Source organism: Anomalospiza imberbis, chromosome 5 (assembly GCF_031753505.1).
Source record: "Anomalospiza imberbis isolate Cuckoo-Finch-1a 21T00152 chromosome 5, ASM3175350v1, whole genome shotgun sequence".
Taxonomy (NCBI): Eukaryota; Metazoa; Chordata; class Aves; order Passeriformes; family Viduidae; genus Anomalospiza; species Anomalospiza imberbis.
The window spans coordinates 72,245,082-72,260,457 of record NC_089685.1 but is presented as its reverse complement, the minus strand read 5'-3'; the positions used below and the strand labels follow the sequence as shown (position 1 = coordinate 72,260,457).

Below are 15,376 nucleotides of genomic sequence, written 5' to 3'. Positions count from 1 at the left end.
TCCTTTGAACTGTTGTTTTGTACTGATAAGCTGTGTGCAAGTCTCTGGGTGAGCAGCTCACAGGTGTGAACACACGTCCCCTTTCCAGGTCATGCTAGAAGACAAATTCCTTGGGCACCTTTCTTGGGTATCCTAGTGATGGATGAGTTTGAGGCTTCTTGTCCCCTCTGCTGCTGGCAACACTCGTTTGCCAAAGCCTCCATTGAAAAGCCTTCTTCTTGCACATAGACGTCCAAGGAAAAGTTTTAATTGCTCCCTCTGTAATGTCTTCCCATGTAAATAAATTACATGACAACAGTGACAACATAAAAATCAAAAGGGGAAAAGTAGGTCTGAAAGAAGTGGGTATTCAAAGAAATACTTCACCTAGGCTATTTTTTTAAAAAAGGTGGTTTCCTGCTGCCATTTTCATGACTTGAGGAAAAAGAAATAATTTGCACATCAGCCAATATTGAAATCTATGGATAAAAATTCCTAGCTGTAACTGGGGTGAGATTCAAGCTTAACAGCCACTCTATGGCTGTCGCACACTGTGACTCTGTCAGCATGGGAGTGGGAACAGATACAGAAAAAACAACCAAACCAGAGTCTTCATAAAGGACAGGAGGAAAAGGACAGAAATTGAAATTTAAAAAAAAAAAAATCCATTTAGATGTAGGGAAGAACTTTATTACTGGAGAGATCAACACTGGAACAGATTTCCAAGAAAGGCTGTGGTGTTTCCATCCTTGGAAATACTCAAACCCCAACTGGATATGGTGCTGGGGCAGCCTCCTTGGAGCAGGGAATTGTACTAGGTGATTTCCAGAGGTGTCATCTAAGCTGAACTGTCCTGTGATTCTGTGAAATATTAGCTATTTTCACAGAATAGAGGATGTAAACTTTTATCTGACAAGTTGCTAACGCAGAGTGCAGTAGGCAGACTGGGTTACCTCCTTTGTCACAAAGAATGCTCAAATGCACTTTTCAACTATTATGTTCCCACTCTCTTCTACTGATGTAATTTCATTTTCCTAAGTGGTTACATATGTAAGTGGGACTGAAACCCAGGTGTGCTATTTCCAAGACAGCTTTTTAACCACCTTGCTGTCAGGTTTGGGATTGCTCCGTTGTGTGGGATGCAATGCTGAATACTTTGTGTGCATACCAGAGCTAACTGTGCACTAGGTGAGTGAGGAGTCTGTCACAGGATTTTTTTCAGTGTTGGCAGCTGCTGAACCTAATGGAAAAAGGCTGCCATGGAGATCAGTAAATATATGGATTCCACCTTTGACTCAGGCATTCTGCAAGTCACAAGCTGCTGTAGAGTATTTGTGGGAAGCTCCATTATATACTTTCCCTGTCCCTATGTTCTACTCTAAACATCTGATATTGATCACTGCTGGGATCTCTGGGATAAAATGGAATACCTGCAACACAGATTTTGATAACTGGGCCCCATAACTTTATTTCCATTCAAAGCTCCCAGGTGTAATGGAACCAAATTCATTAACAGCGCAGAGGGGAGTGAAACCATGCTTTTCTTTGTGTGTGTATGCATTTATTTTTAATAGCCCTTCCCTACACACATTTAAATGTCACAGGTTAGCTGCTGAATGACCTTGGATGTCATTTGTTTTCTCCAGTTTCCATAATCAAGAGAGCAGCAACTCCTGAACTTCTTAAGCCACAGAGTACTTCTGATCAAGCATTTTTAAGAACTATCGATAAAAGCATTTCAGTTACTAAAATTGGATTTCATGGCTGTCCTGTTTTATCTGGGAATCTAGTGCCCATGTTAGCTGGAAGTTGAGTGTTGAATATGCAGTGCTGAGTGTGTGCCAAGGTCTGGGATGCTGTTAATGCCATTGCACAAATAAGAGCAGAATATGAACCCAAAGTTTATGGTCAGGGGAATTCGAAGGACTGAAGAATCAGTAAAAATGGTGCCAATTTTACCACTGAAGATTACAGCCCAAAGTGTGTCCAAACCTGAGGGATGTTTGTTGGATTGGAGGGTTTGGATTTATGGAGTCTGTTTTTTGACCTGGGCCTGAACTTCCTTCACGCTTAATTTGGATGGAAATTACCTGTTTGTTAAATTGTTCATAACCCTTCATAGTAAGCTTACAATGGAATTGTGGTGAGATAGAATGCCTTTTTGAAGGCAAACACTGGGAGAGAATATTTCAGTCATTTTATTGATATCACAAGTTATGTTGAACTTGATTCAGAAAAGTGTTGGTTTAGAACAGAGCAAATGCAAAGAGAGCAGCAAAAAATGTCTTCACGACCGTGAGAAAGAAAATGAAAATATTTTTGGGGGTTGTCTCCATTTTAGAAATCTTGAAGAGATTGAAAGACCATTTGTTAATGGTCTGAAGCAGAAAAGGGCTTTTGGACCCAGGACCCTCCAAAAGCGTGATCTGAATGTCTTGAAGTTATTCCAGCTGAGAGTCAAAAGGGGCACACTAAACAACAGAAATGAGCAAAGAAAGACTTTCAATTTAGTGGAAAAGTTGGAATTAATTCAGTGACCCAGAAGGGCCTTGTTATTCATGAGTTGAAGCTCTGGACTGACAGGGCCTGGTCTGCTCTTGCTGTTAGCAGGTGTAACCAGGGAGAGGAAGAAGATTTAGAGTTCTTGGTTGTTCTTTTCATACCCTGATAATCAGGGTTGTTTTCTTATATTGTTCTTTTTTCTTAAGTGATGTGTGCACAGTAATGCTCAGCATAAAACTGGGGTTGAGATCTCTTGAATCTAGTACTGAAATTCCTAATACATTGGACAAAATTCCTGCCTTTGGCTACCCCAGTATTTTCAATAATGTGAATCAGTGACAGGTGTCTTAAAACCTAGGGACCAGACTGTAAAACTGTTGCTGAAATTACTGCAAAGTCATTTGTATAGAGTCCTCAAAAGTCTGAGTTTCCAGTGAATAACCAGAAATTAATGCAAGTACCAACCCCATGCTATTATCTTAAAATAACTGAAAATAGGTTGATTTTTAAATAATCCATTTCCTCTGTTGGCAGCAGATGTTCAACATGAAGGTTCTTGGTTCTAAAGAGAACGGACCACTAGAGGGTCTCTGAAGAAAGCTTGCAGCTTTTGTTTTTACTCTGGTGTGTCTGTATACTACCAAAGAGGAAGCTGAATGCAGAGCCTGTCTTTGGGGAAAAACACCCCAGTTCACTGCAGCTTGTCCTTACTGCGTTTCCTGGTCCATTGTGGGTTTCTACCAGGTCACCCAGAAATTGTTCAGGGTGGGAAACCTATTCCAATGCATGGCAACCTTTTAGGGAGCCACCTAATATTCTCAGAGGGCTCTTCCTCAGACTCCAAGAAGTTTTGAGTGTCATTGGTTCGTTTAGAGTTGATTGCTGTTTGTATAATGATCTCAGGATTTCTTTTTCCCTCCTTAACCTTTACTTCTGAAAAATGAATTCAGTTTGCCTGTAGAAATTCATTGCTATGAACTCTTTCCCCAGTTTGTAGTACTGACTTTTAAGCTTGATTAAACTGAATAGTTTCATATCATCTACAGACTGCCATCTTACTGTTTATCTGCTTTTGCAGAGTACTTTTTTGAACACTTTTTTTACTGCAGGGAATATCCTATATCCTGATGAGGGTGTGCTGGAAACCTGGCTGTGCTGTGAAAATTCACTGGTGGTCAGACAGTATGTTGTTGTTCTAACAACAAGAGTCTGTATCAGACATAAAGATGTTTTAGTGACTGACTTGGTTGAGAGATCTTGGGAAATCAAAATCTCCTTTGTTGAATTCTAGTTTCTAGAGCTCTTGACAGTGGGTTTTGTTGGTGTCTTAAAACTTTTTAAGTTTTATTCCATACCTAAAAAACCACAGCTTTATGGGAGTGTCATTAAAGAAGACTTTACCAAAGAAAAATGAAGAATGCAGAGTAATTATGCCTTTGCTAAATAAGGTTCTTTATTTTTTTATTTTTGTATAGAGATCACCTCGTTTTTCTGGAGTTGTCATTTGGATTCATCAAGCAGCTGGTTTGTTACTGAAAAGCTCAGAATATTTACTCTGATTGCCTTCCTGTGAGTATGATCAAAGAAATTACCTCAGACTTCCTTTCCTGTGGCATTCAGAAGCTGGGGGGTCTATTTGGGGCTTTTTTTTCCTTGTGTGTTTTCTTATTTCTTTGGAGGTTGATCCAAATTCCTCTGACAATCAGTGGAGATCCCTGCACCAGACCCTTGGCTCCTGTCCCTCTGGTGTCACTGACACCAGTGATTACTTTGTTCAGAACTGATAGTAGATTTAAAGCATTTCATGTGGAATTTTACCTTCAACTCAAAAATCATTGTGTTTTACAGTAATCATTTTGTCAGTGTATGGCCATTCTTTTAAAAGTTCTGTTTCCTCACTGGATTTTAGCAAGTTTTTTCTTGCAGTGGGAGTCTTAAATCATATTTATTAGTGTTATGATCATATGCTGGAGTGCTACTATCCAGTTGTGTCTTCTTTTTAGAGCAAGCAGGCTCTGAGAAGTATGTAAGAGACCAAGTAACTGTGTTTACTGACTATTTACAACATGGAACACTTAGACATTTTTTTACAAACATTGTTCTTTCCCTGCCAGGACAAGTGAGGGCTCAGAAACCATTTAAAGGAAGTGTTTATAATGTGTGTAAACTTTAGCCCCTCAATATACAGAAATTCCAGACTGGAAACAAACTGTGGACTGGCTCTAAGTTTAAGCAGTGCCTGTGACAGGAGAATGATGGGTCAGAAATATTGCCCCAGCATTGAGTCAGCTCCCTTAAATACCATCATCTTCAGTCAACTCAGGGTACAATAAGCTGCTTGTCACTGGTGGGGGACCACTTTCTCTCTGTGCCTTGGCCTCCTCTGTGCCTCTGCCCCTCTTTTTGGCAAGAGCAGTGTGCAGGAGGAGACACACAGAGCGGAAGGCTGGACACTGCTTGCATTGCCTTTCATCTCCAGCAGCCTTCCCTCCCCATCAGGATTTCTGGGTCTGGGCCTATTTCAGCTGGTTTTGTCATCATCCTTGGGGAAGCAAATTTAACTTTGTCTACGCTTCTGAGAAGGTTTGTGCAAGTGCTGAATGGGCTGATAATCGTTGCAGCCTGTTCTCTGCCCTGGTTGTTGTTTTGCAGTTCTACATTACTTTCGAGCCTTTGGTGTGGGGAGTGTTTAAAACTGAAGCCAGATGCAATCTGCTATTTCCAGTTGTAGGAAATGCTGATATTTCAAAATCAGGATCTCTTTTTGATTCAGAACCAGCCAAAATGTTCTGAAATTTCCCATGGAACACTTCTTCTCATGAGATGTCTAGCTTTAAGTTCCCACATGCTTCCACAAGTAGTGCGTTTTTGAGGTATTTAAATTCCTTAAAAATATGAATCCAGGCAAAGAAGGCCATACTGTCCAAAAGCAAGTGGGGTCATAAATGTAAGTCCTTTTTCCTTGTGCTAAGGATCGGATATTCAGAGAGCAGTGACTGCCCTCCAGAGTGTTTCTGATACCTCAGCAGTTGGAGCTGTATCTGTAGACAGGTGTTGAAAGAAGGCACTTCAATCCCTCCAAACTGAGGCTGAGCTGGGGCTGGTTCCTTATATTGATTCATGAATTGCATCTGAAAATCCATCCTCCAGGGACTCAGTCATCTTCTCCAAGTGTTGGATGCAGGGTAAATGTCACCTCTCTCATGCTGAAGTCCCTCTGGTGCTTGCCCAGCACTTGTCAAGGTGACAAAAGAATTCTGTCACAAAGAAGTAAAGGCAAAATCTGATCATATTTTCCATACTTAACCTCCACTTTCACATGGCAAAGCTGGCTGAACAGGGGGGTTGGGTTTTAGGGGATGTAAATGAAAATACCATGGAATAGGCCATTTAGAAAACGATTAAAGCAAATGGTGTGGACCAATATACTCATTTGGAAAGGAAAAGAACAGCATTATCTTTGTACTGGAAATGAGACACATATCTTTATCTGAGTATAAAAGGCAGTAATAGTTTAGTATTATCATGACAGTCCTTTTAAGTCTTCTGTTAGTTCTTGAATACATTCAAACCTGACTTTGGAAGCCAATCTGACATGCTTATATGAATTACTTTCAAGAATAAGTGCTACCCTCAAAGGTTAAGGTTCAGAGTCACTGGATAGGGATGATGGTTTTTCATTTTCCCTTGGAAATATTTGTTTTGTTGAAAGATGTTTGCCATTGGGAAACATTGTGTAAGAATGTGTTTGGTCAGCTTTTCTCCTAAATAATCATTATCATTTTTGTAGAGTCTCTGAAGATATTTTCTATGGCTTTATGAGGTAAAGTTAGATGGACATAGGGTCTTCCTTCTCTCATGCATCCTCTCTGCTACTCAGAAAAGGAGGGGCAGAACTCAATCTTGCCCAAGTTTCCCTGCAACTTCTGGGACCTCAAGTGACCTCTGAGTACAGCTGGGGCACTTTTTGGGAAAAGCTGTTTTGTGGGAGATGAGAGCCTGGTGGGTTTTGTGTTGCGTCAGGTCACTGAGGCAGCGTTACCACTGTTTGGAGAGGCTGTAAACAAAGCCAGAGCACCATTTAGATATAGAAAGTTACTCTTCATTTAAGGGTGAGCCCAAACAAGTAAACCTGTTGTGACTCATCCCAAGTTTTGGACAAAGAACATTTTTTATTTTCCAGAAATTAGAGCACCTAGGAATTGTAAAACGGATACATTGGGTAGCTGAAGAGAAATCTGCTTCTGATAAACCATGCCTCGTCAGACAGAGGTTTAAGAACATTTGAAAAAAAAATATTAAAAGAATTCTGAGCAAGCAGAAAGATCATATGTAAGGGCAGAATCACTGCTGTGCTCAGAGTGAAGGGAGTGGAGTTGGTTATTTGGAGTTGGTTGTCTTCTCAGTAGGCAGGGAGCAGATACGGCTCACTGGAGAGGACGTGGCAGGAGCATGCTGCACTTTGGCTCTGCTCACTGGCAGGGAGTCCATCAGGGAGCAGTGACAAGCACAGCTTGGGCACAGCAGCAGCTGTATCTTTGTCCTCTGTGCAATATTGCCCTTGTAAGTCAGACAATGCATGTGCTGAGGGAAAGATAGGCTGGGAGATGGGCTTCTCCAGTCTTCATTCACAACTGTTCTTTTTCAGCTCCATCACAATATGCTCTCCTGTCACTTTAAAACTGCATTTCTGTTGCTGCTGCCTTGAACTTCCCAGGGCCATTGTTGGCTTGGTATGTGTGACTTCACAGAGCAGACCAATCTCTCTCTGGTAAATGGGGCCAAATGCTCAGAACTCTGATAATAATTACACTGTGCAGCATTACACAGACTTTCCTTGCCTGCAGTTTGGTGATGCTTTCAGATCATGGTAGGCAAGGGCAAGAGCCTTGGCCCAGTATTTCTATAGAAAGTGGAAGTGAGAAATAGCTGAAATTCTAAAAGAGTATCTTGTCTGCAAGCTCATGTTGTATTCTCAGGTGTTGTGGTGGGGTAGCCTCAGAAGCACACCATCATTGTTAGATGTTGATATGAACTGAGCTTGAACTCCCAGTCCCTGGAAGTTCCTCATGCCTGTTTTCCAACAAGATCCTGATTTTTTTTTTGGTTTTTTTTTTTTTTTTTTTTTTTTTTTTTTTTTGTTTTTGTTTTTTTTTTTTTTTTGCAACCTTTTCTCATGTGAGTGTTGTGGGTTTGGAACTGTTAAGTGTTTGGCCTGATTCGCACTTTCACTAGAGTCCTTTTACACCGTTAAGGCATTCTGCTACAGGGGTCTTAAAATGAAAGTAGATGACATTTAAAAGCTTGAATGAGAAACAGGTCCACTAAAAGGATAAGTGAAATTGGTCTTCCCTAAATTGTTGAGTGCTGACCTTGAAAAAACCCTTACAGTCTCTGCAGGCAGACTGGAATCTGGAGAACAGATACCCCAAACTTCAAGAGATTACCTGAGGCAGGTTTTTTTTCTGCTCTTCCTTTTAGGAGAAAATTCTTTTCCATTACACTTGGTACCCACATGTCTGTCTTAAAGCTCTAGTTGTCACTGACCTTCCGAACTGCTGGTATAGAATTCTCACCCTTCTTTAGGATTTTTTAAATTTACTAGTTCTAATGATTTATATTTAACATGTATTTTGGTTATGTGAACATGTTAAAGACTCTGTTTGTATTTTGAATATTGGGAGGGCTTTTTTATGTGGGAGGCAATGTTTAAATATGTTTTGAGAAGAGGGGAGGCAAGAAAAGCTGTCATCCATCAACTGGCATTAAGTCCAACTTTGAAAGCTTGATACAAACTAAATCTGACTGTTAGTGCAGATAGGATTCAAATTAGCTGTGACTTTATGATACCAGCTGTTTCTCTGACAGGGTAAAAGGGCACATAACTAGAATAGCATCTTTTGTTGGAAGCAGTGTTTCCCTTTGTTAAATGTGGGAGCCTCAGGCAAAAAAATCGTAGTCTGTAGTTATGTGACATGTGCAGTCTGCAACATGTTCATGGAGCTCGGGGGGCTTTGTACTGATGTTTTTCAAAGCCAGGGTTATCATAAGTGTTCTATTTTTGCTAGTTTTATCACTGAGACACAAATCTCTGTCATGTTTTTCCCTTGTGTTAAAAGTGAGGATACTCTAAGTGCTGTGTTCCTTACAAGTGCAAAGAAAATCCTGAATGGCAAAACCTGAGGAAATTCTACAAATCCCAATTTAAAATTTAATTGAATTAGTTATTGTAATTAATTGCTCTCTCAATTTTTTTTCTTACCAGAATTTTCAGGGCATTTTATTCCATAAAAATCTACGTACTCTCTAAAAAAAGTAACAATGAGCACTGAGATTTCACTGTACATCTGTGTCCCTGCTGTATCTCTGACCTCAACACCACACTAGCCTTGGCTAACTCAAGCCACAAAAAGTTGGTTGAAGCATGTAAATAAATGGAAACAATGGGATTTATGAAGAAATCAAATTAATCTTACTTCTACCACCGAACTAAGAGCCATTAAGTTTTCAAAATTTATTACTACAGGTACCATTACTCCATTTGAATCAGTCAGGGAAGAGGCAATATTAACAATGGAGTTATGTTATTGGTACACAAATACTTAACCAGGACTACTACGAGGAACAACACTGAGGCTAGAACTGCCCAGAGAAGCAAAACTTAGGCTGAGTATCTTTTACATTTTCTTAGCCACTGTGAGAGATGGTAGGGCAAGCAAACCCACCTCCTGCTGAAGATGCAGAAAATAAAAACATACATGTATGTAGAATTGTAGCAGGCATGTGAGAGAAAAAGGCAGAGTTAAGTGTGTTGAAAAATATTCACTTCTACTTGTAAACTTTTTGGAGTAAATTTTAAAGATAAATACATTTCAGAAGAAAAGTTGAGGATGTAATAGCTGTTGAGTTTTCATGCATTGCTGGTGATAATATGAAGCATAAAACAGAAAATTCCAAGCACTACTAAATAGGACTTGGCCTTTTCTATTGCAAACATCCAATTTTACTGTCTAACATCTGTTTCTGAAATTATGTGAAGTATTTATTTAAAATGTCTTACCATGATAGTCTAAGTGACAAGAGAACATCTTGTTTTCATGAATGTGTAGAGTGGTATGTCAACAAACAAAGGTCCATAGATGACATTTGAAGAACAAAACCCAACCACAAGGAGTTCCACATTCTGTCTTGATTTTTTTTGTTGATGTAAAAGTCCCCTTAGCCAGCTTTCTCCTTATGGTTATATCCTTGCAAACCTGGAGTATCTCCAAGGAGAGCTCAACATATCCCTTCCATCCATGCAAGCAGGCTGAGTGTGGGAGCACAGGGCTGGCTATAGAAGCAGTCAAAGTGAAAATGTGTGTGAGATGCTAGAGAAGTGTGTTAAGCACAAATGTGAAGAAACAGCCAAGAGGAAAAATGACATGGAGAACTTAAACAGGCAGCATTTTAGCAAGAAATTGATGTGCTATCAAATGTATGATAGCTGAAGAAGCCCTCATCCCAGTTGAGTTTTATGCCCATGATGTAAGATATGAGAAGGGATGCTAGCCCTCAAATCCCAGAATTTAATATTTTTATTATCTGAAAATGCATTCCTTTTAATGAAAACAACTTTTTTCCTTTGTTTTGAGTTCTAAACTATTGAGTTGCATTGCTCTGAACTTCAAATTGCCATATTCCTCTCCAAGATGCTGGCATTCAGTGGTGAAATAATAAATATTGGCTCTTTTGGGTGTTTGGGAGAGGGAAGAGAACATTTTGTACTCAGATGTGTCAGCTGCCTCCCATCCTCTGGGATGAGGAATTTGTGCAGTGATTGGGTGGCAGTGAAGTACTTGGGTGCCATTTCAACAGCACAAGGAGGCCTGGGGCTTCTGGAGAAGCCTCTTTATCCACATGGCAGACAGGTTATTCCTAAAGTTGAGTTACTCAGGGGTTTATGGTTGTTGATTAAGAAAATCCCTTTATTTTAAGTTCCCACTGTTTTGAAAATGCTGATCATGCAAAATGACTCAAGTGTGTGTGTTTCATTTTGCCACCCCTCTGGCTGGTGCACTGCTACCCTCCTGTTCATTTGTGTCTCAACTTGATTAATTTGTGAGTGTCAGCAAATCTTATTTGTTATGGTTATTTACAATCTGTTTTTTTCTCTTTGGAGGGAGCAAATACTCTGTTCTGTAGGAATAAAATGGGCAAAATCTGACCTTGAAAATGAGTAAACATTTAAGGATTTGCTCCTGCCAGTCAGTGGCATGCTGAACATTAGGTTCGTTCTTATATATCTGTATTGATCTTACAGGTTCTTTTCTTTCCCCTCCTTTTTCTCTTTCTTTCCATCTCTTGCTTTCAATTTACTTTCATCTTTTAATTTCTTCCACCCAGCCCAAAGCAAAAATCTATATGCAATGGTCTTGTTCAAAGTATGGAAGCTGGTTCCAAAACCAACCTTGCTTCAGTTTTAAAACCTTGCTTGAGGGAGCCAGAATCCCTTTACTTAAATGATTTAATTTTCAAGCAGTATGAATCATGCAGCAACTGCACAAACTCTGGCTACAATATATTGTACATATGTTTGTTCTTTAGGCAGTAAGGAGAGAATACAGAACTGGAGGTCATTTGAGTTACAACTGCTTTGGGGGATTTTTTTTTTCTAAAACATTCCTTCTTACAAATGCAGTTTAAATGGGTTTGTTTATACGGCATGGAATTGGAAAGGCCCAAACTAACCAGGCTTTACACAATGTGGCCTTCTTCCAAATTAATCTAAAATATTTTAATCCCTCTGGAGTTTCTTTATCCTCTGCATCTGTACTATAGTGGAGACACATTTTTAACATTTCTTTGAGGAAAATTACCTTTTTTCCCCTCCAACTGTACTCAGCAAGGTCAATGGAGCACTGTTATATGCTATTTAAACATCTGAGATTCATCATATATCTGCACAACAGAAAGAATCATCATAAAAGGTCTAATGAATCCCGACTGCTAGCCAAGTGAGGGAGTCCCCTTACGGATACTGGGGATTAGAAACAAAGAATACATGTGAAACACAGGTTTTTACACTTCAGCTTTTGCAATTAATAACTAAATTACCCCTCAAGAAGGGAGCAAGGAATGATTGTGACCCCCAGAACAATTCTGGCAATTGAGCCAAATTCTGAAGTCATTGCATGGGCTAAGATGTTCTCTGGGTCTGGCTGGAAGCAAAGGGGCTCACTCGCCTTGTGGGACCTGCCTGGGAGGGCTATTTCCCCTGGGAAAGGAGATGCTCCAAGCCATGGGCAAGATCCAGGGCTGACTGTCTCAGCCCCTGCCTGCGTGCCTATACTTGGGCACACAGTTTTAAGCCCAAGGGTTTTAAGCCCTTCTTGGTTTTCTTGTTCAGTAGCAAGTTTATGGGACTGAGATCATTTTTACCACCCAGGAACTGAAGTACTAAGAGAGGACTGAAAATTTCAATTTCTGTAAAATTATTTATCAGGCATTTCAGAAGCCACTGCTACTCCTTCGGTTGCCTGTAGTTCCAGTCAGCCCAAAATGGCCACAGGGAGCAGATGCAGATCTTCTGGGATGTTTTATCTGGAAAACTTTAGTATGGGCATTTTTAGCTGAAATAATGTTATTTAGCTTTTTTTTTTTCCCTTTGTAGATGACACCTGGGCTGGTTTAATACCTGTGTTTGTTCTAGACTCACTGATCCTCAGAATCCTGCTAGATCATGAGGTTCAGATTGTCGTAGTTGAGACAGTCACAGTACAAAGCAACTCTCCATTTTCAGAAGGCTTCAAATCCATTTTTATTATAGCATGCATGCTTTTTATGCATTCCTACAAAATTCAGAAGTTTACACTTTACCCATTGGTCAGGAAAGACAAACAAAGTGCTCATTGGAACAGGCAGCTGCAGGTTTCTCTTATTTGTCCTTCTTTCTTTCTTGGTTTCTGTGCCAACGACCTTGGTAGGAAATTCTTTCAGGGGTAAACATGGATCCTCTTATCAAACTTCTCTCTGGCTCACAGAAGTCCCTGTAAAACCTTTTCCACATCCGAGAACTTTAAGATTGAACCTCTGAGGGAAAAATGAAATGCTGAAGATCCCTGTTCCATGAAGGCCTAAGGTTTTACCACAGTTTTAATTCTTTGTCACTGACATCCTGCAGGGACTGCAGAGAAATGAGCTTCTCTGCCAACCTAAGGACAGGCTGGTGGCCTTGTCCTTAGTTCTGGTGGACTCTGCCTTTCTCAGCTGTAATGTGTAGGGAACAGCAGTGTTCTGCTGCACCGGGGGCTGCGGGATGTGGGTTGTGGATGGCACACTGGGACAGCGATGGTCCGAGTGAAATCATCACCCCAGACTGTCCCTGCTTTCAAATGAAGAGCCATGCCTACCTCAAACAAGTTTCCCTATCTTTTCACATAGTCAGAGGTATTTTGGGACCATTGCAAGCCATATAGTAATGGAATAAATTCCAAGTGCAGCAGGAGACCACATTGGAGGAAAAACTCATTATGTGCCAAGGGCATTTCTTTGACTTTTTCTACCGGTACTGGAAAATATCCCCTAAATAATACATCTGGATGTGGAGGAGAAGAGAGGGAAAAGATGAAAAACAATCCTTTAAATTCAGTAGGAGCCTATTTAATGGCTTGTTTAATCTGCCAGCTGGCACAGCATTGACTTCTTGCTGCACATACTTTAAGAAGACCTATGTAGTTCTTGGAAGTGAGTTTATATTAAGTTGTAGAATCTTAAATATGGATAAATTGGCAAGGCTGCTTTTTGGTACTTAATAGACACCAAGAAACTGCTTAGTCATCTCCAAAGATATTTCTGTCTCCTTTTTAATATAAATACCAAAACAATATGGACTTAAAGCAGTAGCAAAGATAGTAAAAATTCAGATCTGTTCCATGAGTGTGCCCTCTTTGAAATATGTGCACATCCTTCAGACTTTGAAATCACATGTATTCCCTATGCAACACCTTGCTTTGGGCAGTGTTTTTTATAATGTTGTTTGTGACATCATTTTCTTTGGAGTAACATTGAGTTAGCACACTATGAATTTGTGTCTTCTGCAGCACTCCCTGGCTAAGAAAACTGGTGCTATCTTTATGTGGAATTTATTAGGGGTGTCTTGCATATAGTATCACCTAATAGGTTCCTTTATTTTATGTGACTCTAAGTGTTGATGCTTTTGGATTTTAATTGGCTTTGTGTGAGGGTAGATGGGTGTAACTGAGAGCAAACTTAACGTGCAGTGTGGTGTACATAATTACATTTACACTTTCTGTCCCTGAAAAGTTGGGCTGCAGCAAGAAGCATATCTTCTGTTTTCACTTACTTTCAGCAGTGGAAAAGCAAGGGAGAAAGAATTTAACTGGAGAGCAACCTGTCTTTTATATTTAAGGGACTTCTTTAACAGGATCTGAAGTGACACTTGTCAGTGTTTACATGTTGTAAAGGTTTTATTTGGTTCAGGTAAGCATTGAAAAATATGGCAGTTTATTTATAATTTTTAGATATGGCTTTTATTTCCTTTGTTCTCCTTAAGGGTGTAAGCTATTTTCAGGTTACTGTGGGTGGTTTTTTTTTTTTGGGTTTTTTTTTTTTTTTTTGGCTGGTTTGTTTGGTTTTTTTAAATCTGGAGTATGGATTGTAAGAATCCTACAAGTTTGCAAGCGTTATCATCTGGGACTTTGGTTTGATTCTTCTCTGTACACATCCATCTGCACCCTGTGGCTGTGAAAAAGGGGGCTTCATGTGCCTTTGGTGCCCAGAACGAATACTGTGAGCAGTCATGTGTGCTCTGTGTCTCACTCTGAGCTGGGTGGAATCACATGGCAACGAGGGAGGCTGGAGGAGAACCCATAGGGATTTTGGAAACTTGTGGAAGAGGGTTTAGGGAATGGTAGAATGTAACATTTAGTACAGAAATTATTTTCTTCCCCCACCTATTTCTATGATTTTTTTTTTTTGCCTCTGAACCACACAGGTATCTGAGGCACTGTTCCTAAATAAATGAAACAATTAAAAAATTATTTGCTTTATGCAGTGCTCAAGTGTAACTCTTTTTTGTCACATTACTACAAAGCATTTATGTATGACTGTGTGCACGCAGGACGCTTTCAGATCTCACCTTGTTTATTTGACTCTGAGCCAGGCCAAAGCCTCACTGCTCTTGGGTCTTCTGGTTTGGTGACATTGCTGTGTGTTTCCATTTTATCAGCTAAACTCAGCTGTAGTGGGGGTATATAATGTAGACTTTGAGGGATATACATCTATTTTGTGATACCCTGTTTGAATGGTCATGTTGAAAGGCTTTGTGTTTTTTCTGCCCTGCTTTATGTCTTTGAAAACAGGACTGACCTCCTGCTTCAACTTTCAACCAAAATGACACAGAATTGCTGCTCACTAGAGATAAATTGATAGACCTACTTGGCAGGAAACAATCTGGGTTTTATTTCTAAAGATGACCAGAAGTGTGAGCTGGAAAAGCCCAGCAGAAATTTCTGCAGCTGAATCCATGCCAGGTGGAATTCCACAGATTTCCATGATGATCTGCCATGGAATAACTGGCCTTTCAGCTGCAGTGTGTCTGTCATGCTGACATGTGTTGTCTCAGTGTGAGTGTAAAGATATTGGGAGGAAAGATGAGTTGAAGTTTAGAAGAAACTGGCAACACCTTGAAAATGTATCATTCATTTCTTCCAAGGAACTGGCTGGATTCAAAATACTCAGTGTCTCTTAGGGCAAAACTAGTTAAGCATCAGCAAACCAAACAACTTTAGTTGTGTTGGGGTTTTTTATGGCCATATTTATTTTTTCTTTAAAAATGTAGGGATGATGTCTAAAACCTTGCTCAATAGAGCAAGCAAGAGACCCCCTCAAGTCT

General features: G+C 40.0%; 1 protein-coding gene across 9 annotated transcripts in view; it reads left to right on the top strand.

Moving 5' to 3' along the window:
- The window catches only part of CALD1 (caldesmon 1), a 311,531-nt gene that overhangs the window by 27,612 nt on the left and 268,543 nt on the right, over nt 1-15,376 (top strand). For 8 of the 9 annotated variants that reach the window (XM_068191946.1, XM_068191956.1, XM_068191955.1 and 5 more), the window contains exon 2: nt 3,957-4,050. The exons of the other annotated variant lie outside the window; for it this stretch is intronic. The gene's annotated coding sequence lies outside the window, so the exon portion shown is untranslated. The remainder of the gene's footprint in view (nt 1-3,956; nt 4,051-15,376) is intronic. 9 annotated transcript variants of the gene reach the window in all.